Below are 24,430 nucleotides of genomic sequence, written 5' to 3'. Positions count from 1 at the left end.
CATTCTATGATCCACTTTAACATTTAAAGGCCCAATACATATTCACATTCAAGGTCTCTTCATCATTACGCAATTGGTTTAAGGTCTAATCTCTGTAACCTCAATAATTTAGTACAATCATGACTACCTTATCTCCACTGTAATTACACTCTCTTTCACTCTAAGCAACAGAAAATCTGCCTAAGCCCTACATCCCTGATTAGTTGCATTTCAAATATATTGTTTAGTATTATCAGGCTCTATGATTTATCAGGACTTAGGTATTTGTTTTAATACACATGTTAAGGAATACTTATAAATGCCCCTGTTCTATTCACGAACAGAAGAAAGTAATGGAACTACAGTCTAAATTGGTCATTGAGAAGACCATGGATGATCAAATTTCTCAATAGTATGTTGTAATGAAGTACAGCAAATTATGGCTGAGTATATATTTAGTTATAGGAATTCTTTCCATTTTGAGATGATTTTCAGGTGGGTTTAGAATAGCATAATGCAAGATTTTGTCTCTCCCTCTCCCCCCCATGTATGAGGTAATCAAACAATGTAAAATAAATCTCCTTCTAAAAAGTCATCTCAGTTCTCAAACATACCATTACATTTTCATGCCTTGTGCTCAGCCACTCCAAGCACCCACTACCTCAAAGCCATTCTTTCTCCTCAAATTTTCACAAACACACCTCTCGTGACTCTTGAATTTTCTAGTGCAAAAGAGCAGGTTTCTTTCTGCTAACACAACAGAGCAACTGTCCACTGCTATTTTGCTTCTTGTGAGAAAACAGGTGTCACTGGCACCTCACTCCTTTGCATGGCCTCTGCAACATTCCCCTTGGCAAGCGGCCCTGCTGGTTGTTAGTCAAGTACGATACTGTTGAGACTGACCGGGTAGCAGCATCTGGCTCTCAGATATTTTCACATTCCTATTGTAAATATGGTACATATAAGTATCACAAGCGGAGGGTTAACAGAGAAATAAAGATAGTCAACACACAGATCTCTGGGATGTCTTCTGTACAGTTGTGTGCTGCTATCTTAAAGGCAGCCCTTGCTATTGCACTGTGGCTCATGGTACTAATAAACTGTCTTACAAAATTCTTCTGACATAAGTTACCATCTTACAGAATAGAAAGCTGAACAAAAAAGGACAATTCAAAAATCTGAGTAAGACTCAGAGTTTTTTATTTTCTGTTTATTCTGCTTGTTATTGCTCTCACACCCCTTAATCCTCCTCATCCTTGCATTACTCCTGGGTCAGGCATAATCAAGGGCTGTGTACTTTTCCCAAGCCACACTGGTTCTGAGCCCAGGACTTTATATTCCCAAAAGATTTCCAGTTACTTGAGAGGGGGTAGGGTGAACCAATACTACCAAAACTGAAAATATTTACTGACAAGATTCCTGGGTCGGGTTTCAATCATTGAAACAGACTGAGAGTTTTTTGTGGGTGGTGTTTTAGGACTGCTTAAAACTGATTTCCCAATCAGTTAGTATTTGCATGGTTTGCCATCTTGTACATAATCTTTTTAGGCTCAACAGTATCCTTAGCAACTGAATTGGAATATCTAGTCCAACATGTGAACTGGGATTCATTTTATGTTTTAATAGCGCAACGTAGGGAGAAATATTTTTTGCAGTTTAAGCTGTGAAACAGGGGAGAGAAATAAAACAAACCCACCAACACCATCCCACCCCTCTTTCACATATAGGTGGGAGGATCTGAGCAGATTTCAGACATCTGACAATTGTAGACATGGGATTTACAGGAACTACAGAAAACAGAGTCATTTCAGCAACGTAAGATACAACAAATTGATCTGTTCACGTAAAATATGTTCAACATCACCATTGTTTATGTATATAGGATAAAGCTAGCGGTAGTTTAGCTAATCCATGCAGACAGATCATTCTGCACATTTGAAGACTGCCAAATTACTGTCATCTCACCTTGTTCTCACCTGTATCAAATACTTATTATTTGCAATTTTCTGGGAGCTGTGGAGTGGAACTGGGGTTAAGAATCAAATCTCAAGCAAGGCAGTAACATAAAAGAGACATTGCAAAACAGTTCTATCTTGCTGCTTTGAGCCGATTCTCTCTGAACTTGAAGTATAATTACCCTTGATGGCACAAAACCAATGTAAAGGCTGGGTTTTGTCTATTTGTTTGAAAAGCCACTCAACATACTAAAAAGTTGTATTTGCCCTGGAGTAAGACCTATTTGGTTTGATTTCATAGTTTTGTTTAGTAAGAGGATTATCTTGCCTTTTAACTCAAAAGGCTTATCACTTAGAATAAATCTCTGTTTGGGGAAAATAAAAAGATTCTGGAGTTCAGGATTTTTTTCTCTTTTAAAGAGAGAAAAGAAGTAGAGGAATACTGCATGCAAGTCAGGATGTTTCTTGTTTCCTTCCGCACTATAGTTCAAATACTCTGAAAAATTTCATTCTCTTCACTAAGTATGTTTTATTTATTTTTGTACCATAATACCAGCTTAACACCATCTTAAAACAGTTCCCTGAGATATTACAAGACTGATTTACATACCTTCCATTTTCTTTTTATAAGACTAGGCAGCAGAACCCATTTGTACAGCTAACGCTTAAAATTCTTACAACAAACCTGTTGTTTAGATGTTTTGTAAACTATCACAGAACTGTAGAATCATTAAGGTTGGGAAAGACCTCCAAGATCATCAAGTCCAACCATCGACCCAATACCACCATGCCTACCAAACCATGTCCTGAAGTGACACATCTACACCTTTTTTTGAACACCTCCAGAGATGGTGACTCCACCATTTGCCTGGGGAGCCCCTTCCAGTGACTGACAACCCTTTCAGTGACGAAATATTTCCTAATATTCTAATCCAAACCTCCCCTGATGCAACTTGAGGCCATTTCCTCATTCTATCACTTGTTACTTGGGGGAAGATACCAACACCCACCTCACTACAACCTCCTTTCAGGCAGTTGTAGAGGGCGATAAGGTCTCCCCTCAGCCTCCTCTTTTCTAGGCTAAAGAACCCCAGTTCACTCAGCTGCTCCTCATAGGACCCTTGACCAGTTTCCTTGCCCCTCTCTGGACACACTCCAGCAACTCAGTATCTTTCTTGCAGTGAGGTGCTCAAAACTGAACACAGTACTTGAGGGGTGGCCTCACCAGTGCTGAGTACGGGGGGACAATCAGTTCCCTGCTCCTGCTGGCCACACTATTCCTGATACAAGCCAGGATGCTGTTGGCACTCTTGGCCACACTCATGGTTCATATTCAGCCAGCTGTCAACCAGTACCCCCAGACCCCTCTCTGTCAAGCAGCTTTCCAGCCACTCTTCCCCAAGCCTGTAGCATTGCATGGGGTTGTTGTGACCCAAGTGCAGGACCCGGCACTTGGCCTTGTTGGACCTCATACGATTGGTCTCAGGTCATCAATCCAGCCTGTCCAGGTCCCTCTGTAGATCCTTCCTACCCTCAGGCAGATCAACACTCCTACCTAACCTGTATCATCTGCAAACTTACTGAGGGTGCAAACAATCCCCTCATCCAGATCATTGATAAAGATATTAAACAAGATTGACCCCAGAACTGAGCCCTGGGGAACACCGCTTGTGACTGGCTGCCAACTGGATTTAACTGAGTCTTCCAGCTCAAGGGGCTGAATACGCAGGGGTTAACTAGATTGACTAGTAAAGGCCGAGGCAAAGAAGGCATTAAGTACCTCAGCCTTTTCCTCATCCTTGGTGGCAACGTCCCCCTCTGCATCGAATAAAGGATTGAGATTCTCCTTAGCTCTCTTTTTGTTTGTTAATATATTTGTAAAAACATTTTTTGTTATCTCTTAAAACAGCAGCCAGGTTGAGTTCTAGCTGGGCTTTTGCCTTTCTAATTTTCTCTCTGTATGACCTAATGAGATCCCTGTATTCTTCTTGAGTTGCCTGCCCCTTCTTCTAAAAGTGGTACACTCTCCTTTTCTTCCTGAGTCTCAGCAAAAGCTCACTGTTCAGCCAGGCTGGTTGTCTGCCCCGATGGTTTGTCTTTTGGCACATGGGGACAGACAACTCCTGCACCTTTAAGACTTCCTTCTTGAAGAATGCCCAGTCTTCCTGGACTCCTTTGCCCTTCAGGACTGCTTCCCAAGGGACCCTCTCAACCAGTGTCCTGAACAGGCCAAAATCTGCCCTCTGCAAGTCCGTGGTAGCGGCTTGGCTGACCCCACTCCTTACTTTGCCAAGAATCAAGAACTCTGTCATTTCATCGTTGCTAAGCCCAAGACGGCCTCTGACCACCACATCTCCCACCAGTCCTTCTCTGTTTGTGAACAGCAGGTCAAGCAAGGCACCTCCCCTGGTAGGCTCACTCACCAGCTGTGTCAGGAAGATAACTTACACACACACAGCAGGAACCTCCTAGACGCTTTCCTCTCTGCTGTGTTGTATTTCCAGCAGACATCTGGTAGAATGCTTCATCCTCGTCTTCATCTTGGTTGGGTGGTCTATAACAGACTCCCAGCAGGTTATCCATCTTGTTGGCCTTCCTCATCATCCTTACCCATAAGCACTTGACCTTATCATCACAATCGTTGAGCTCTATACAGTCAAAACACTCCCTAACCTACAAAACCACCCCACTGCCTCTCCTTCCTTGTCTATCCTTTCTGAAGAGCTTATTGCCATCCATTGCAGCACTCCAGTCATGGGAGTCATCCCACCATGTTTCTGTGATGGTGACTAAGTCACAGCCATCCTGCTGCACAATGGCTTCCAGCTCCTGTTTGTTGCCCATGCTGTGTGCATTGGTGTATCAATGGGCTACTGATTTCACCCCCAACATTGGCAGGCCACCCCTAGGCTCCTCTCTAGTGAACCTGGGTATATTCCCTTCCCCCCTTAGAACCTAGTTTAAAGCCCTCTTGATGAGCCCCACAAACTTATGAGCAAGAATCCTCTTCCCCCTTTGACATAGCTGAACTCTGTCACCAGCAGGTCCAGTGCTGTGTAAACCTCCTCATGATCAAAAATCTCCAAAATTCCACTGACTACACCAGCCTGAGACACCTGTTAATCAGGTGAGTTTTCCTGTTGCTTTCAGTATTCTTCCCTGCCACTGACAAGATTGAGGAAAACACTACCTGTGCTCCTGATCCTACAGCCAATCGCCCCCGTGCCCTGAAGCCCCCTTTGGACCTCTCCCCACAACCTCATCACTGACAACCTGCATAACCAAAAGCGGGTGATAATCGGAGGGCCAGAGAAAGGGAGTCTCCTACTAGCATCTCTAACCTGGGCCCCAGGGAGGCAGCAGAGTGACTACTGGTAAACTCTTCCCGAGAGCATATCTGCTGTTGTCAATGCTTCAAATACTTGTCGTTTCAAGATCTGACAGAAAAGCAAGAAGAATTTAACCTTAAATATTCTTTCTCAGCTGCTGCAGTATTTATGCTCCATTGGCATTAACTTTGTCCTGTAAGAAAATACAAAATGGCTGATTTTGCAATAAAAGAGCAGAAGTTTTAAGTAAAATTAGTAAATAAAATCATCCAAGTGTGAAACTGCTATCGAAATACACAAGTACACATGGTTTCACCTGATTATTTCCACACCACCACCACCCACCCCCTGCCAAGGAATTTAGATGGGTGAAAATCCTATGACAACAAGTATAGGACAACTTAGAAAATGATGTAGTCCTGGAGATGTTGTCCTTCAGTGCCTTTCAAATTGTGGATAAGGAGTTAGTTTAATTATGGCTATAAACTAGGGATAGAGATGATTTCCATATCTATATATATGATTAAACACCTGTCCTAATAAGGTCCTGATCTTTAAAGATGGTATTAAGCACTATCTCACAGGTTACATCTTTGAGGCAAACATCAGAATTTACTGTCATTGTTGATCAAATGACTCATTTTCACAGGAAGTTTTCATCACATGAAAAGGTGTGTCCAAAGAATATCTTCTCTACCCTACAGAGAGACATTACTTTGCTTCTTTTGTCTGCCATATATAGAATAAGAACCCACGCAAAAGGCTATGAAAACATTAACACCACAGCTGCAGTCTGTAACAAAGCCACCAATTACACCTGATATAAGGCATGCTCACGCTTTGAGCCACTGAGAAACATTAGAAAATGTTGTCTTTTTAATAAACTTAAGTAATACAGAACCAAACAAATGTCATGAACTCCATCTTTTTTTTTTGTAAACTTGAGAATTTTTGAGGTTCAACAATTTTGCCTGCACATATAATAGATACAGATGTAGTTTCATGCAACATTGCACATGGAAGCAGACCCTGCCCAGGTGAACACTGCTGCATGCATATCATGAACAAAACAAAATAATTACTTTTGCACAAAAGTCACTGTCTGCCTCTCCACCAAAGGACCCTTACCACAATATTCACAGAACTAGATTCTCATCCTCTGTATATCTCCACAGTTGTATGGAGATGAAGGATTTGTCCCACATATTTTCCCAAGAGCTGTTTGCAACTTCAGTCACTGACAGCCTTAACCAGTAAAAATATGCTTAGGTATTATGAAAATTAATGGGACTATGCAAAGTAGTAATTCTGTGTTATACACCTACAGGAGTGAGCAGTAATTTTTTATATCCTGCAGAGAGACGAGCTTAGGCTTCAGAGAACGGAAAAAGCCAAGCTTATTTTGCAGAGATATCAAATAGAATCAAAACCCCAGAGCAGAACTTCTCCATTAAAAGAGGCACAGACTTTCCTAATTCAATGGAAAGAAGCACCTTATGGGAGAAACACAATGGCTTATGGTATCATAAAGATCAATCTGGGAACCCCCTATTTTGCTTTCTACAGGAGCAATGTGTGTTGTGCTAGGCATCTTATTGTCTGGCTGGTTTATAATTTTTTTTACTTTCATCCCCACAACTTTTAAAGTTGTGGCTATGCAGCCAAACCTGTTGACAAAAGGATGAAATTATTTCATTCTTCATAAAACATCAGATGAATTACTTACTGTTTCACCCTACTGTCAAATTTCTACTAAACCTCACAACAAGGAAAATCCTTTTGCACTGATACAAATCAGATATTGTAAAACGCTTTAGGAACAATATTTACCTTTGTAATCCAGTCCGTTAAAAGCAAAATGTATCGAGTATGTATTAAGTGTATTAGAGTATGTATTAAGTGTATTAAGGATGAATGAGATCAAGAGGCATTAAACTTCTAGTCACCAAAAGTAAATCAAATTCTAATTTATTAGGAAAAGAACCATTTGCTCCATTTGCTGCACAGGAAGTTTGCTGACTCAATCGCCTTTCTTAGTGCTAAAGGAGGTGCCAAATAGATATTCAAAATACATATATATGAGATACAACTGAACAAGAAAATATATATAAACCAGCTTATTTCTGGAGAGCATAATCTGTTACATACAATACAAATGTATGCATTTTAACGCAAAGAAGAAGTATACAATCCTCTCTAGTGGCTGTAACTAGAATCCTACAATTCGTCCAAAAAAAAAAAGTGTCTGTGCAGTTCCTTATTGGATGTAGGTAATAAATGATGCATCAAGTCAGGATTGCCCTTTTAATTTACTCTTATCCCCTCATTTCATCTACCTATCCTATCTGAAGTTATTCCACTCTACTAGTAATACAAATAGATGCAGAGATCAATATTATATTGCTCTGGACATCATGTCTGCTTACTTGGTCTTGGGTATCCCCCAGGGGTGCTGCTCCCTCATGCAGGAGTCCAGTGGGTCAGTGCTGTATCAGGATAGCTGCTTCTCTGCCCTAAATCCTTAATCAGCTCCATGAATAGCTGCTAAAAGCTATCTAGACATTAAGATCAGTCCCAGTTCACACAATTTCTTATCCAGGGTCTCCCAGAGCTTGTCAATACCTGCTGGTTGAAATTAGGTTGAGAAGCTGTGAAAGAAGGGTAAATAAGTAATGTAATAGAAGAATGAATTAAATAAGACAAAGGAAAGATGATGATGTGATAAAAGATATAGAAGGAAAATCATGAAAGAAAAATTAAGCTAGAGGAAGTTATCAAAAATAGCAGAAGAAAAAAGTTTACAGCTTTTGATAGAAAATATGTTTAAAGGAAAAAGTGAAATAAAGAATAAATGCCACAGAAAAGCTGAATTTATTTTTTTTTCTGGTACAATTTATAATAATCAACACCAAAACAGATACAGTAATGTAAGTAGTGTCATATTACGTATTAGAGAATATAATTTTCTTGTACAAGAACCTAAAATCAACGTTTTATCAAATGTCCAAACTTCTGCTGTGTAAGAAAGTAATTTGCTGAAAGACTTGGTGCAGTATTTATTTTTCATTCTTGCCTTGGAAAGAAAGGCAATCCTGCAGAAATCATCTAGAAGAAATAATGGCCTAAGGAAAGAAGTCAGGGTTACACCAAGAAGTGTCCATGGTTGGAAAATTCTGAGTATTCAATAATTTTAAAAGAGGCAGCCCCATTGGAAAAATGCTGTTCCAGCAGGAAAAGAGACTCAAATCAGTGAGAAGACAGCAAAGAGAGAAAAGAGTTTGATATTACAGACCATAAGAGACAGGACTTTAATGAGTTTGAAATAACCCCTGAAGATCAACTGGACCTTGAGTAGACAGTGCATCTGGACAGGAACACAAGCTACAGATCATTTTCCACTGGGGGAAGCCAAGAATTACATCTAGAAAATAAAGGGCCAAACCAAATGAGGCAGCATGAGGAGGTGAAGAGGCCACACCTCCGCATGCTGGGTGAAAAGTAGGGGGTTTGATGGAAGGGCAAATATGCCTAATACATTTTAGTCTTTTTTTCCCGTTTCCCAGACAATGCTATCATCACTATACATTATTTCTGTATCATTTTCAGTTTCTGGATTCAGATAAAAGACAGCCCACACGTGGCTAGCAGAGCACTTCACCTATGCCTCTTTGATTCAACCCATGTCTTAAAATAGCCACGCATTGTGCTCATTCTCCTAAGACAGAAAGGATGGATCACCATCTCACACAAGCTTCACTAGTTAATACTTCATAAATGTTTTATAACTTTATACGGTACCTATTTCAGTATCAACAGAATGGTAATCATAATGAATGTGATTTAATGGAAGAATTGACAGAAAATAGTAAAAATTTACTCTAAGCTTCATATAATAATCAAAGACCAGATGGTATTATTTTTGCACTGAAAAAACCAGCCTGTTTATGCTTTATGTCACTATAAAAATCTTCATGACAGAAAATAAATTAAAATATTGATTACTTTTTTTTTTTCCTTTTAATGCAGGCAAAACTATTATAAAGGAGGCGCCTCATTTATTTTTAAACACAGAATGGCCAAAGAGCCATCTAGCTAATCAGAGGATAGTGCTGAGATGCCCAGTCTCGGAACTAAGAATGGGATTACACCTTATGCTATTCCCTTCTTTTCACTGTTGAAAGCCAGGATGGTATGGCTTATTTTCACCAGATTAATTGGCTATCTCATCGTATCAATAGGCAGAAGCCATAGCTTATCCTCTCCCATCATACAAAATAATTCAATGCATTGAACTGCAAGGCTTTCCACCCTCAGTCTTCTCATTGTTCAGCAACACTTCTGACATTTTTAAAAGCATAGTACAAAAAACCTGACAGATTACATTTTTAACTGTAAAAATTTGTTCAGTAAAGATGTCTTCTACTTGGGTCAATCAATAACTTAAGTCTGTAATTTGCTGAAGGAAAAAGTGTAAGAGGACAAGAACAGCACTTTGCAGAATTGGTTTATTTACACAAGGAGAATAAAACACTCTTAAGTGTAACAAAGTGCAAAACGTTCACTGTTTTGTGGTTTGTCAGGGGGTGCTTTTTATTCAGGCTGCTGGGGAGGATGATGGGATTAGTCTCATAGCATTTATGGGCTAGAGAAGCCCCCACTCAAGATGCTGAAGTCCAACTACATATGCCAGAGCTGAGAATCATAACGACCAGAAAGCCCAACAGGAACTTGCTGCAGGGACCGGAGAGCTGAGTAAGGGAATACTACAGCCCAGAGCACAGCCTCCATGGAGGGAGATGAAAGGGAGCACAGCCTTGAAAAAAAATACAGGCAATCAGGGGCTGGGGAAGGCATTCATCCAAGGGGTGGCCTCCTCTTTCACGGGAGAACTAGCTAGGCAGCTCAGTAGTCCAGGACTAAAGAAAATTACTATTATTATTCAGTCCAGAAAGAAAAACAATGCAAATCCAGGTTTCAAAATCAGAAATAATCCCAAAAATGATAAGTGTGGGAAACTATGTGCCTTGGTATTTAGGGTTTCCAGAGCTCAAAGCCCACAGTGGAGACTGGTACAAATGCTTGTTTCCCCTCACACAAAAAGCATGGTGACTTTCATTGTACTAAAAAGGACAGGAGACATGCAAAGAATTGCAATTTAGGTCCAGAAAGACAGGCAAACAAAATTTCTGAAGTGTGGAGTCTTTCATTAGATAATTCAAATCCTATAGAAGAGTTTGCATAATCTGCTTTCACTGGAAGTTGAATTTGCTTCTACCTCACTTGGCATTATCTACTGAACAAAAACCTGAAAGCTTTGTACTAATGGCATGTTAACAAGCAAGTATTAGTTGTGGCATTAAATGCTTTTCTTTCTCCTTGTTGGATTAATGGGGGGAAAAAACCCCCACAGTTTGGTGTTTCAGCACCAATCTAGGAGGCAAGGTGGGGCTTCTACTTCGTAAAGCTCACTGTACCAGGAAGGTACCCCTTCTCAGAAGGTGGAGAGGATTCAGGGGACTGACTTATGCTGGAGGTGAAGTGGGTTTCTGTAAACCTCTGAGGGAGAATATTATGCAGATCAGACAGAGCGCAGTGCCATCTCGCAGCAAGGGATGCTCTGGAGTACATCCTGCTACAGTCACACAAAATATGACAACGGATTTCTAAAAATTACAAGTTTATGATCAGGCATAAAACTTGGTCTTTCATTATTTGAGCTACAACTAAACTATCTTTAAAAGTACATGTGAAAAACACTTTCTAATTCAGCTATGCAACAAAACACTTGAAAATATATTATTTCAACTTTCCAAAAAGCATTAATGCTATGTAACCTTAGCTAATAAAGTCATAATAAACACAGGATCAAAATAGGAAGATGCCAGCATGACATACGTGAACAAATGCAACAGGAATTAATCTCTAATGATACAGTCTTGAAAAACTTTGGTAAAAATCAGGAGATTTTTTTAGTCAAATTTACCCGAGTCTAATGAGGATGAAATGAAAACAATTTATGCTCATTTAGACTGTTAAGTCAAGCACTTCCTGAATCTAATTTTTGGGTTTGGAAATCTTTAGAAATTAATGATGATTTGACAGATCTTTTATCTGTATAACTATGTTCCCAGGGTGTAAAATACATGTTATGCATTACTCAAATTAAATAATACTGTATGCCAAAGACCTATTAATCAGGTAACTTTTCACTGATTAAAAAGGAACAGATACCTTTTTTGAAATATTAGGTTGCAGCCATATGCCTATCAGAAAGGTTAAACAGATTTATCTTTCAAGTACAGTTCTTGATATTCACCAAACATTCCTTTTGGGATCACAGGCCTGTGCTTTCTTTTAGCAGACATTCATTACTGTACGCTCGCTTGGCAGATGCACAATATCCGAGCTGTCTAGTTGCCATGTTTTTTTTGCATTTTAGCTCTTTTTTTTTTTTAAAGCTCTGTTTGTACAATAGCGCTCCTAGATAAAGATATTGGCAGTAAAGATGCCAGATTATCACATTTTATTCTGAATTTGTCATGGCCATATAATAAGGAATGCTAGATAATCCCTGTTTTTTTAAAGGAAGTAATTGCTATTACTACAACTCTTACAATCAGAATATTGTTATATTATAAATATGCAAAAGATTTTTAGTTGCTGAATTGTTTGAGTGCTGGTGGATTCTGGTTTTATGTATCACGTTCCATTAAATTAGGACCCTTCCTCAGGAAAGCATTTCTGTTCAGTATGGCTGCTTTCATTTTGAGGAGCACACTTTTAATGACTCTTGGATTTTATTTCTCCAGCACTGAAAATGCCAGAGGTAAGCACTAATGAACCCAAGCATATGTCCAAAGATAAGCACATGCTTATATTAGACCTACTTTTAAGACCATAAAAGGAAGTTGAAGTTGCATTTTTCAAAATATAATACAAGAAGTGCAGTATATTAAAGTGTCTTCAAAGACCATGTGCAGAAAACTTATATTTTAAACAAGAGAGAGGTATAGAAATAACTTTTCATGAAAACTGAAGGATACTCAATTATTGCATTTGGGAGAACTACAGTAAAATCAATACACTGACAAAGACACCAAGGCTATATGGACATTTCCAGCTGCCTCTTACAATTCAGTTGATAAATTTATTCAGTAAAAAGTTGAGAGCAATTTACATATTGTGGTGGCTTTACAGAACAGAAAAAAAATAAAAATGTATGAACTACAGTAAATATGGACTTGAACAAGTTTTCCAAACAGAAGGGAAGAGTTTTATGACATTAGTTCTTTAGAAATGTATTTCATGTACTAAAGTAAGTAGGTACCTTGTATACCTCTTTGCATATATGTTTGGGTGTGCATTTTTACAAACCATGAACAATTCACCAATTCTTTTTTCAGACAAGCCTGTTTATCCCCATGCTGTGTAAATTGTGCAGCTGCTTTTTATAATAAAGACTTAACTTGTATAAATACCTACTGTAACTACAGTAAATTTTCTTCTATTTTAGCTATCATCACTGACATAGCACAGTAAACGCTTTTAACGGATATTGAGCACTTCTGCACATTCAAATGAATCAGTAATGGATTTTATAGTAAGTATCAGAAATACTTTGGAAGCCTTTGACAATATGTGCTTGCGTACCAACCCACAAAGAAGAAGGCATAAGCTAACGAAAATGTAACAAACTCGTGACATTTTAATCTTAAGCACCCTAGCTGGTTGCTCTATTTGTAGTTTTCAAACATTAAACTTCTGTACAAAGCTTTGTTCTGTACCAGAACAGGCAGTAACTGCTCTGAAGAGCAGCATTTCTTTTTTTTCGTACAGGAGATCCTTACCGGTGGCTTTTAAGGAATCTGTAATTTTAGGTATCAGCAATTCTTAAAAGACCTGACTTGAAGAAAATACTGATATTTTACACTCAAAATATCATCCTTTTTCATGTCTTATGCTAAGTAGCAAAAACTAAGGAGCTTACATCAGTGGGCACTTTTGAGAACTTTAGTTGAAACCAACCAGTTTTGGCTAAAAACATAACTACATCTGGAAGAGCTGCATTTAAGAAAGAATCTCCTTCCTGAAATCAGCAGACCATTCCTGTCTAAGTTTTTTCACTTGACAGAAACGGGGGAGGGGGGATGGGAGCAGTGAAAATACCAGCTATTTCTTTTACTTCTGACAACCTTGAAACTTCAGCCGCAGCTACAGTTTCCTGATTTATCTTAGCATTGAACTACACACTTGACTCTAAACACCCAGTTAATCTTCTGTCTCTCTGCCCCTTCCTCCTTCCACTGGGGAAAAGCCAATGATGGAGATGTACATTCTCAACTTCGAAAATAATTCAATGATTTTCATTTGATCAGGCAGAACTTTTTTCTTTTTAAGACACTTCTAATGCATCCCTTTGCACAGGCAGACTTTCACAATTCAAATACAATGCTTTTCCCAAGAGCAAACCAAATGTTTCTGCAGAAGCTTACTATAAAAGCTCCTGGAAAGGGAAACTGAATTAATTTGGTTTTTTGAAGAATTAAACGAGAGAGTTTAAGAAATCTCTTTGCCTTCTTAGTAGGGAAAAAATATCCCAAATAATTTGACTGGGAATGGACAGAGAGATGAGGAGATAATATTCGGCATCACTCCCCACTGAAAAGATGTAGTAGATGTGATTGTAATGGAAAGACAGACTTTTTCCTACCTTAGCATCATCACAAAGAATAGAATTGAAAAAGACAGCTGCAAGCATGCAGTTGATCTACCCAGGAAAAACATCAGCTGGCATTGCAGCTAGCTGAAACCCCCAAGTAATCTTTGTCCTTTAACTTTGATTGCTTAGGTCAGAGTTGGCCAGCTTCTCTTCTGGAGCCAGCTTGTTTGTTCAGGTGAATTTTGGACAACCTATCACTTCCCAAAATGGTAAGAAGGTGGCATACCTTCTTAATAATGAAAAAAGTACTAGCAACTACGGGACCCATCAGTGACAGAACCTGCAGCTCAGGGAGGTCACAGGGACCCTGCTCAACCCTCTGCCCTGAGTATTTTTCTCACGCTAGCACAGCCCCCAGCTGGAATGATCCTGCTCCTAGTGCAGGATCGTCTCCTACATAGCCAAGGCCTTTTCCACAGAAACGACCAGAGTAAAACTGCCTCCACATCACCGTTGTGAGGGACGCTGCCCTCCAACTCACCCAGCAGTCTTTTACTAGCTTCCTTCTCCAAATCTAGTCCTTGCTGCCTACAGGGGTGCCCCAGCCCAGCCTAGCCCCTTCCAGTCCCTATACAACCGGGCCTGCATAGATGGGAGTTTGGTAGTAGAAAGCCACCTACTTTGCAGCATAAACTGACCTTGCTCCTGTGAGTCCATCACATGTAAGTCAGTCAAACTAGCATTACTTGACCGCTAAGCCATGCCATTTCCATACAGATTGGCCAACTAGCTAGAGAAGCTGCAAACCCTTGACTTCTCTCCTCCTCTCCCTTTTCAGACTTTCTGGCAGGCAGGGTACGGCTCATCAACCGTTTGGTGACTATTGCTAATTTAGGTATCTTCTACTACTCTTTGCCACGTGGCTTTTGTGCTACTTAACTATCTTTCTGCTGCTCTCAAAAAAAGTTCATGCCTTATGAGGTGTATCTTCACATCATACCTGTAATCTTTCTATTATGACACATTTAAAGTTTTCTTTTTTTCTCCAACTTGTTAATTGCTTTACTAAAATTTAATTTTGACTGATGAACTGAAACATTGCTATCATGCTCTAATAGCTACAGAAATATGATGGATATATTTAGGAGCAAGAAATTAGTGTTGCTATAACAGAATTTGAACGTGGATCTAGCTGTCTTCACAGGCAGTTTCATCTGTCTAGTGATGTTGTACTCCTGCTTTTCCATATAGGAATTATATCTTCCTTTCATTTCTGAACAAAGCATCAGCTCTAAGCTTATTTTCTACTGAAAACAAGTAGGACCAAGACTTATTATGGGTTTGAGGTTTGTTTTTGTTTTTTTTTTTTTTTTAATGAAGCCATTGGAAAGACAAAACCATATATCATCCTTAACATTACATCTTTACTCCACTGTCTCAGTCTGCCAAATGTTCCTAGCCTCTCATCCACCTGTATGACAGGAAAACAGGGGGATGAAAACAGTAATCTGCTTAATGGAAATTTCATTATTATTTGAATGTCAATTCCATCTGTTAAACAGGAAATAATAGTTTGTTTCCTCTTGTGATATGATGGGAGGGGGAAGAGACTGGAAAAATGAAGAAAATTGGTAATGAAGTGTTGCTTAGAATTCAACGTATTAAATGAAGACTCCTAAACTTTCAGACTTTATGTACATAATGTAACAGATGACTTCTAAGAATTTAATAAACAAAATTTTAAGACAAGCAGCTTTTTTCAAAACTTACTCACCTTACGTTACTTACAGCAGCTCTCTTGATCCAAACGTAATCATTAGGGGATGATGCTACTTAGAGGGGAACTAAATTTTCATTGAAACTGTCAAACAGGCCTTTTTTTTTTAACCTCATCATATGCATGAGATTAAAAAGAACTAGAGCAAGGCGATTCCAACGTTTCCTGCAATGCAAGGTGTCAATCCTTCTGAAGCTCTGTTATGTTCATGATAGGGAAAAACTAATTAAGACATTGCTGTATTAGCCAAGACATTGCCCATCCCTTTCATGCACACCATATCTAATCTTATCAGTTTGATAGAACATCCTCAGACCTGCCAAAAAGTAGTAATTAAATCATAACATTCATAACAGTCAAAGAGTCAGATGGCAGTGCAGACTATTTGATGTTAAGTAATACTGTTATTACCAATTAGCACTCCCATGGCTTTTGGTTTGCAGCCTGCAGTATCATGTTCACTGTCCTATTCTTATGTATTCTGGCATCTAGAACATTTGCAAGTGCTAATATTTTGCACATCTATCATGGCTGCCTTCTGAAAAGCACTGAAAGCACCTAAAAAGCACTTCAAAGTATTAATAAAATTAGTCTCACTATGCTACTAAAAAAAAAAAAAAAATAAATGTACTCTGGCAGTTCTGCAGATAAAGTTGAAATCACTTACATTATCTCCCCATGGAAAGATTATCTCCCTGCTTCTGGGATGGAAGTCCCGTATCCTCTGATTTTCACTTTTGAACCTTAAACCCAAGGCCATCTTTCCCCTATAAATAAACTACTAAAATAGTAGGCTTGCACTATTTGCAATTTAAACACATTTTTGTAAACCACAAATGGAAATTTCCACTTCTGCAATCTTCTCCCTTTTGTCCACCCAGAAGAAAAATCCAGTGCTACTTTTGAAAAATCACAGGTAAATGCAGTCCTTTCTTCTTCTGAGGCACTTGATAAGAACCTTTGATTGACATTTGATTTACTTCCCCCCTCCCCTTCCTTTTATTGCCCTTTTCTCTCATGAAACAAAGGAGAAAAAGAGGATGAGTAGGCTGCTGCCATTAAGAGCTACACAGATGCAGCTCTGAACACGAGCAGATGTAATTTAAAAAAAAAAAAAGTCTAGGAATTGACAGCACGTTTACAGTAAGTATTTCTATAAGAAATATATACCTGTATCTGTGGGTGAGTATATATCAGGGCAAAATCAGTTCCCAAGTGAGCCTGCTAGTAAACTCTGTAGTAAAATAAACTTTATATTAAACTTTCTAAAAACTCCATAAAAAAAGGTCTGAAGGGCCTTCACCTCACCCAGAAGGCTCTGCTAGGATTAAAACAAGCACGCGTAACTTTTCAAGCAAAGAAAACTTCTGAGTTTTCTAGGTAGAACTGAACAAAAACCACAGTTGCTTCTCAGCTGCCCCCGTGCCACGCGAGACATCTTCGCTGCTTTGCCGGCCTGGCTTGAGCAGCCCCGCTCACTGCCGAGGCGAGCTTTGCCCTGGGGCCAGGAGCCCAAGGCTGCCTGTGGGGGCCAGCCGGCCACCCTCGCTACAGTAACCTGGGCTCCCCACGCAGCCCCCAGATCCCCACTGCCTCTCTCATCTGCTCCGGGAGAGAGGAGGTGGCAGCTCCACACCCTGCTGCAGGCTGGGTAGCTCTCTCAAAGGCACCTCTGACCTCCCCTGCCTCCAGGATGGGCCTTTCTCAAAAGCAGAATAAGGCTTGTTTGTTTATATGGAGTTTATAAGGACTTTGGTAAAAACTGTTTTGTTTTCTTGAGCAGAAAAGCATCAGTCATCTCCCGCAACACTACTGCCTCCTACACTCAATTAAATTGGATTTGCTTGGCAGCAGTGGTCCAAAACTGAACTCTCACTACCTAGTCCAGTCCTGCTACCCAGGACACTTCACAGGTAAGTCTTCCAGGGCTTCTCTTTATGTACCAAAGTCCCACTGTTCAAGAAACTATGTCCTCATTCCCAGCATTTTACTCTCCATTTGTTATCCTTTGAGTGGGAGCATACACTAGTCAAAGCTGGGTGCTTAGGTGTTCTTGACCAGATCAAATTGTTGTCACATACAAAGTTACTGAAAGCTGTTTCATTCAGATAATTTTGCTCTAGCTTGTCACACAAGAAAGTTTTGCTTGACTAAGAATATAAAATACTGTCACTTGTCTTGGGTTTACAGTTCAATTAATAGTTTATTGGAATTAGCAGGTCCTGCACCAAGACACAAGGTCCTGCACTTTCCTCAACCCCAGCACTTGTCTCCTACCTGTATGCAAGTAAGCAGAGTAAAATTAAAAAGGGGATCTTGCATGTAAATAGGTGTGATGGCAGAAGAGAAGCAAGGCTGGTTCTTCTGGCAGTTTGAGATTACACGGAGTTTGAAAAGAGATTAAGCCAGAGAAGCACCAAGTAGCAAAGTAGAAGTTCATGAGATTTGGATTTTCTGTCACTGACAAGCTGTTTAAGTCACATCTTCACAGCTCCATGGTGTAGTTTCCCCTTTTGTTTTGTTACTTTAAATTAGAAAATTTTCAAACTTTTCTGCTCCCCCCCCGCCCCTAAATTGAAGGATAATATTCTACTTGTTAAAAAAAAAGAACTAGGGAAGTTTACACCTCCTGGGTGTTTGTGACCTTGAGAAAGCCACCTAACAATTCCATGCTTGCGCAACAGAGCACGGCAGACCTGCCAATCTGTACTATATATACATTGTTGCAGAGGCTTTTTTTTTTAAAAAAAATACTCTTAAGAATTTCACACATATAATAAAGATTGACAAGCATACAATACATTCTGTAGGTCATCTGATACATGGATGTATTTTACACTCCTTCTCTGAACAACTTTTTTGGTTAAAGGTCATTTTGGATTATCAAATTCTATGCTGGATTACCAAGTCTTCTCAGTTCAAATTGTAAATGGATGGTATTGATCCCTGATCTTCACATTTATGCTTTCAGTGTTTTGCACACAACTTTAAATTACAACAAAGAAAGCAACCAAATTCCACCTCCGTGAGAAAACAGCACAGGTCTTTTACAAAACTGTGGATCCTTGCTCACATACCAATCATCTGCTGCTGAAGAGAGCCCAGCAGAGGATCACACAGCTCGGAACATCACAAAACGTGCCTAAATCTGTTACATACATGAAGTTTAAAAAAGTGACTTCAAGTCTAATAATCATAGCCTAACAATTATTTAAATAAGCTCTAGCCTGAAAATATGTTGATTTGATCCATGGATGCAAGAGATCTGTTGCCCCAAAATTATGTATTTTTATTTCTCCTAGATAAGTCTTGTTCGCCTGCAATTCACTGGATACAGACTTCTTCTAGTCCCCTGACAAGAAAAGTAAAGTAGCAAGTTAAACCAAATAGGACTACAGGGCATCCAAAAGACGAATCAGAAATGAACCTTTACCTAGCACCTGTTGAGTATCACATTAGCTAATTGACTTGATGAGACACCCTTTCTCCTAGTGACTATACACTCTGCCCATCTTAACATGTCTATTAGGTTTTCACATCTTATAGGCTTGTTCTTATAATGCTCCCATCTGGCATATAAACAGTTGATACTCCTAAAAAATACACGGGAAATTATGCAGATACATTAATTCTTGCGGTATCCTTCTTCAGATGAGGAATGAAATAGTTAACAATATGGACTTTTAAATTTAATTTTAAAATGTCAGTGGGCGTCCTCAGTTGACTCTTCCTAGCGAAATGATAGCTGTCACACAAACAATATTATCCCTACAAGCATATCATTTTGCTAAGGCTGTAACATTGTCATATTCCTAGGTAACCGACTAGGGGTTTGTACTTTTTTAAAGCTCTTTTGTAGTCGTTTTATCAGGCTTTTATTCAATGCTTCTAAATAATTTTACAGCTAGAGCTGCAGCTTAAATAAATGTCAGTAATTTCTGTAAGGTGTTTCTTTGAAGTATGTCACATCACTGCTGTTTTGTTTATACCACCATGATACCTATAAATACTAATTTCCATGCCAAATGGTTTTAATATCAGGAATGGCTACCACAATTTGTCAAGAGCACCGAGCATGTTCCTCTTTGCTGAACAGGAATGTAACAAGTGGAGTTCAACCTTCTCTGCAGGAGACTCCTAATAACACCACTGGGGACAAAGCGACACTGTGGCCAAGAGAATCACAGTATGAAATACAACCGGCTCTCCATAAAAATCCCAACAAGCCTCAAATCCTTACTTTTAATAATTTAATTGCCCAAAGGACTGGAAAGGAGTAAAAGCCGATCTACAAGAAGCTGGTATGACACAGTAAAATCTTGTAAGATGCTCATAGTTTTCATGACATCTTTTTTCCAATGGGACAAAAGGAATCCTCCTCTCTATGCAAACTAGCAACATTTCTCTCTCATCATATACTTCATGAGCATTTGTATTTAAAAACAGGATTAGCATCAACTGTTACGTTGCAGACTATATTTGAACCCTTTTTGAGGTAAAATATTTATAGAGGAGGGATTTTTTGGTGTTACCTATGTAGTATTTTGTGCAGTAATTTTGTTCTGTTACAGTTGATGTCACAGAGACAAAACCGAGTCAAGAGGGCAAAATGATGAACATGCTGTTCTTTAAGATGAGACAGAGAAAAGAAAAAACAGATAGAAAGAGCCACCTGATAAACTGAACTCATGCAGGGCAAAGAAAGACGGCTTCCTGTTGATTTAACCTAACAATTGACGAATTCCACTAATCACAGAATCGCAGAATGGCAAGGGTTGGAAGGGACCTCCAGAGATCATCTAGTCCAACCCTCCTGCTAATCATCTTGGTTGTAAACATTTTGGTTATGCTGCCAAATGCTTGGTTTTGCTCAACAGTTTTGCTCCATTAGTCACAGTGTGACAGAGCTAGGTTTACTTTTTTCAACCCCCTAACACTCACATACCAAGGAATGAAGATGTTGCTTGATTCGTTTAAAGAAAACCTACGTCTCTAGCCCAAAGGACTGATAGGTAACTTCCTCTAATCATTCTTAAGCCTAAACTGATCCTATGAAAACTACACCTCAGCCACAAAAAAAAAAAAAAAAAAAAAAAAAAAAGGTTGCTGATAACAGGCCGGTATGACTGCAAAGTAGCACAGCACAGCTTCTGTACACGCTCTGTCTGCAGGGATATCTTTCCAGCTGAACCCTTTGATGAATTTCCCTGGCAGCACTCTAAGATTTGTAGTGTAGAAAAGTCAGGTTAAAAGTATCTCTTCTACATTAATCTGCCTTCAGACTAATTTAACGCCGGTACAGAGTACAACATCAGTCACATTGATTAGGATGGTAATTTTCATTACTACTTCAGTCACTGGTCCAAACTACAGGTCAGTGGTGTCCCATAGTGCACATATTATGCTTTGGAAGGGACCTGGGGAGGCATCATTCCTTCACTATGCAGGAGAGAAGTGGCATGGCCATCTGACATGATCTGACATCCATCCAGCTGTCCATCCATTCACCCGTCTTGAACCGGACACCTTTGGCACAACCGACTGTCCAGAAACACTGCAACTGCAGGGCTTGGACTCTGGCTGTGCGAAATAACAAGCCCCAAAACCCTGGCCTGCAAGACCCTACAGAATCACGATACCAAGCTCTTCAAACATATGGAACAGGTGCTTCATTTGCTTCTGATCTTTTGTTTAACTTGCATCACATCACCATTTCTTGACTACTTGTTTCTCTGCCATTAGGCTCACAGTGACATTAAATGTTATCTTTGTTTGCAGTCATATCTTCTTCACCTTTCTCCTGACCAGCCACCTACAGTCAGAGGGATACAAGCACCTGACAAAGTGATCAGCTGCACTCCAGTTCACAACATCATATTTAATTAGGTTTTTCAGCCTGCCAAAACAGCCTGAAGGGATGAAGCTGCTACAATTGGACAGTCAAATAGCAACCTCCTAGATACATCACAAAAGAACATTTGATGCACTTTAAATCATCATCATAAGCCAATTTAACTTAATCTGGCCCCTGGTGAGACAGGCACTTGCCTAGATTCAGTTAGTTTTGTCTTTTTGGAATTGCCTTCTGGGAATGTTCTTTTAAGCTAACTGCATCACAAAACTTGCCTGCACTGTTGCTTTAAATGACTCACGGAGGCGTGCAAGACATTCCTATGAACAGGTGAGCAATTATAATTTCCACAAACCACAAAAAGCTTATGAAAATATTAGAGAAGGGATTGAATATACATGGACACTTATACCTCATCTCCTTGTGGCAGAAGAGTGACTAAATTTTTTTCAGCAAATGCTGGCCGTTTTTATTTCCATACTTAAAGCCCTTGGCATACAGACTTCAAGAGGGGAAACAACATACAACAGAAAAAAAAAATAAAATGAGACTCACTTCCATATGATATAGGAGGGACTCTGTAGATAGAAACTAATAAAGAACTGTACAAAGGAATATTTAACACTCTGCATTTCCCATAAAATAATATGATGCAAATGTGAAAAACATTTTTTCAAGCTATCTTTCCATTCCTATAGGCAAAGAATTTTTAATATTATACAGAGAACTGATGCCTCACATAGTACCAGTTACTTCTGTTTAATGCTATATTGAATTGAAAGTAATCTTAAAATATAATACATTTATTTAACGAGAAATTATAATTTCCTGCAGATGATTGTGAAGGGGGAGATCTGTTTGCAGAGTGAGCTTGGCTCCCCAGTTTGGGTAGCAAAGGAGTTGCAGAACTCTTGTTCTGAGTGGGAAAACTCGCCTTTGAGTACGACACAGGTCAGTGAGGAATAAGTAACAGCTGGAAATCAAAACCAGGAAAAGCAGCACCAGCTCCCCAGTCTGAGACCAGGGCAGCTTGCAGTATCACCAATACAGTGGAAATACCTCAAGCCTCTTTCTGTGAAAGGAGGATAACAAGGCCTCTTCATCCTACCGGAGTGTTACGAGGAGTAGTGTTTACAAGAGCCTCAGCACCCCAGAATTAATTAATCTTTATGATGATCAGTCCCCTTAAATTTGCATGCTGGAGATATCTAGATGGTACGCGAGTAGCATTTATGATCGCAGTACTGATATATAAAAAAATGACAGCTTCATAACACTTGTTAATTTTTTCCCAATTAATTTCATTTACTCTAAGGACCTCTTTCTGTCTAAGAGGTGCATACCGTTTTATAAAATAGATTAAACCCAATAATAATGTTTTTTTAATTTATTGACAGATAATTCTGCATATTTTTTTTCTTGTCATGATAAGGAATTATCATATTGCTAACAAATTTGCATTCATCCTCATGCATCACTGAGAATAATTATGGAAATCAGATGAAGGGTACTGGAATCAACCATTCTGTAGTTGTAGAGGGAGAGAGGATAAAGATATTCAAAGAGGAGGCTGAAGTAAAAGGCTTAAAGGATTAACAACTTAAAGGCCCGTATATGTTATTCATTCAAAACGTTTATAAGCATGGCAATAAGCATTAACTATAGAAACTTGCAACTGAAGGAATGTCCTCAAGAATAGAGCAGAGCATAAAGCAAAATAATGAAGATACCAAGAAGGCACAAGTACCATTCTGGTCCTTTCTAATTATGACAAATACCCTACTATCACAGCTAAAGGCTCTGCTGCTTATAACTAGGGGTGGGCAAATGAGATGGTTTATGATCTGCTTGTTTCATGCCTCTGCAGAGCAGGAGAACGTCTGAAGCGTTTGACATTTTCATGGGACAGGAAAAACATTTCCCATCCAAATTTAATTCTATATCGATATGATAACTAGAATTCAAGTGGCCAGGTTCAACAAACTCCCTTCCTTTCTACAAAATCCCTTCTCTTAGCACTGCTCAGTGAACAGAGCGCACTACGGACAGAACAGCAAATGCACATCCAGAACTGCTTGCAGAAAGATGCTGGCCTACTGAGCTTGCAAATACGGGGACACTTATTTTATGTCCAAAGAGACTGAAAATTTGATCAAAGAAAACTGACCTATAGCAATCCAAACAATCATGCAGAAAGAGAAACAAGTCATACTCCTAGTTCCCCTCCCAAGCAATATCCCAACTTCATTCCACTTCACATGTGCAATACCAGCACGAAAACAATACTGATTATCTTTAAAATTTTTTTGTCTCGTAATACCAAAAAATTGGTAACTTGTGTGTAAAACTCCTAAATTCCTTAACACTGGCATGCCAAATTAACTACTTTATTTTAAACTGTCACCAGTTTTCTTCCTGTTTACCATTTTTGTGTTTTTATTGCATCTATTTTTACAAGATACATAATTATACCCTGCAGATTTTCAGTCTGTGCATGTTTCCTAGGCATTTTAAATTTGATGCAGACATAGCAGCCTGTGAAAGAGGTGAGGCTCCAGGTATTTTAGTGAAAGGTAAACAAAAAACTTCAGCAATAGTATTTGTTTAACATTGCTTGTAAAAACTTGGTATGTAATTGGCCTTGAAAGCAAGTCTTTATTCCTCAGATCCAGTCTTGCCTTTGTTCAGTTTTAGATACACCATTTTTTTCCTGAAACTTATTTCTATTTACTGATTTATTGAAATAAACTGGCTATTTATGCATCTTGTTAGAACAAAGATTTGCTCTGTGTACAGTCATGAGGAGCATAACATGCTTCTCCCTGTCTCATAAATATAAAAGCTCACTCTGTTTTGGAAGGATCCTGCCGTGGGTGGGTG

At 39.1% G+C, this 24,430-nt stretch overlaps 1 protein-coding gene across 2 annotated transcripts in view; it reads right to left on the bottom strand.

The window, feature by feature from the left end:
• Positions 1 to 24,430, bottom strand: part of CCSER1 (coiled-coil serine rich protein 1) — a 643,608-nt gene that overhangs the window by 340,388 nt on the left and 278,790 nt on the right. The gene's annotated exons all lie outside the window — the stretch shown is intronic.

This window comes from Egretta garzetta, unplaced genomic scaffold, assembly GCF_000687185.1.
Source record: "Egretta garzetta isolate BGI_Z169 unplaced genomic scaffold, ASM68718v1 scaffold32, whole genome shotgun sequence".
Classification (NCBI taxonomy): Eukaryota; Metazoa; Chordata; class Aves; order Pelecaniformes; family Ardeidae; genus Egretta; species Egretta garzetta.
Note: the sequence above shows the minus strand (reverse complement) of the source record. Positions and strands in the feature narration are given on the sequence as shown.